The following is a 1,753-nucleotide window of genomic DNA, read 5'->3' on the forward strand; positions in this document are numbered from 1 at the left end:
GTGGCCTCCAGGGGTAGTTGGGGCCATAATAGGGACTAAGGTTTTACATGCAAATATATATGGAAAGTCTTCAGATATGGGCCAAGGTGACTCAGGTGAGCGATGTGGCCCATGGGCCTCTTGTTTGTCTTTTGACATAGGTTTTTGATATTTGGTATACCATGATAAGACGGTGTGTTAGCAACAATCACATGCTATTTTTGATGACCTTTTAAATAAAGGTCAAATATTTTTGTCCAGACTATAACTCTTTTGTCTTTTGACATAGGGATTTGATATACTCTAAGAAGTATGTCGCTTGCAATTTTTGATGACTTGAGACCTTTTATGTAAAGGTCAAATAATAGAATGTTTTAGGCATTTTTTTTGGTGTGAACCATAACTCCTTTGTCTTTTGACATCGGCATTTGGTATGCTGGCAAATTTAATTCAATATATGTGTTCACAACACTGTTCCTTAGTTGAAGCACCTTTGCATATAGGTGACTGTTGTGTACCATAACTTTTAATTTTTCACTTTAAAGATAATCCTAATAAAAAATGTTAAAAAACTATTGAAAATGGATGGGGAGACATCAGTTTTAGTTAGATAAAACAATTCTTCGTAGTTCAATTCTATAATCATAAAGATTAATTAGTAATGTTGCAAGACATTGATAAATGACTAAGAATATTTGTCATTCAATGTAAATGAATCACTTCATTCCAAGATTGATACTCTTGTAAACAAACATGTCGATGCAGATGATACTCTTGTAAACAAACATGTCGATGCAGATGATACTCTTGTAAACAAGCATGTCGATGCAGATGATACTCTTGTAAACAAGCATGTCGATGCAGATGATACTCTTGTATTGGATAACATCTTTAATGCTATTGATACTAAACTGAGTCTAAATATATGCAGATAAGTTAACACTCTTTCACATGTAGTTTTCCTAAAACTGTGTATTGAAAGCAGTTGATATCTAGTATACCCTACATTCTCATCTTTTTCATCAGCAAAAAGTCGGTTTCGGAAACTGCCTTGACAGTAGTGACCTAATTTGTAGCTGTATAGGTAAACGATCGGCTGCATATTTCTGGGCAGTTGTAGAATAGAAAGAAAAGTTCTTGTTTTCTTGGATGATGCAGGATAACTTTGTCAGTCTTGAATGTTTGAAATATAAAAGCATTTTGAAACCAAGGAGCTTGTTTATCAGGTGGCAAGTTTGTTATAATCTTATTTATCTCATCTACGACTTGTATATTTTGTACCCAATTTAAATCTCTAGGATGTGATCCATTTCACTCATTTCATATACATGTAGTTTTTATACACATATAATGCACAGAGTACATGTATGATGTATTTTATTAGATACTGGAAAATTTTACTCCATTACTGTAACAATACATTCATGTATTACCAGTATACATTTTTTGCATTCTGTTGAAATAGAACAACTTAATTTATCTAGTTATGTTTTTCTTTAGTTCACCTGAACCATATAGTGAGGTTTTCTGATCAAACTCAATTGGCACTCGATATCCTTGGGTAAAATGAATACGAGTTTGTTCATGAAAGTACTGGCCACATACCTCCAAATGGGAGTTCAGATTGATTTGTTTGTTTGTTTGGATGTTTTCTGCCACACTCAACAATTTTTCAGTTATTTGGTGGCGCCCAGTTTTTATTGGTGGAAGAGAGAACCCAGATACAATGTACCTGAGAAGAGACCACCGACCTTCCGAAAGTAAACTGGGAAAC

General features: G+C 34.0%; 1 protein-coding gene across 1 annotated transcript in view; it reads left to right on the forward strand.

The window, feature by feature from the left end:
• The window catches only part of LOC125679155 (protein zer-1 homolog), a 31,177-nt gene extending 29,719 nt beyond the window's left edge, over positions 1–1,458 (forward strand). The window contains exon 17 of the mRNA XM_048918128.2: positions 1–1,458. This exon is cut by the window's left edge and continues 5,777 nt beyond it. The gene's annotated coding sequence lies outside the window, so the exon portion shown is untranslated.
• The last annotated feature ends 295 nt before the right edge of the window (positions 1,459–1,753 follow it).

The sequence above is a fragment of the Ostrea edulis genome, chromosome 2, assembly GCF_947568905.1.
Source record: "Ostrea edulis chromosome 2, xbOstEdul1.1, whole genome shotgun sequence".
Taxonomy (NCBI): Eukaryota; Metazoa; Mollusca; class Bivalvia; order Ostreida; family Ostreidae; genus Ostrea; species Ostrea edulis.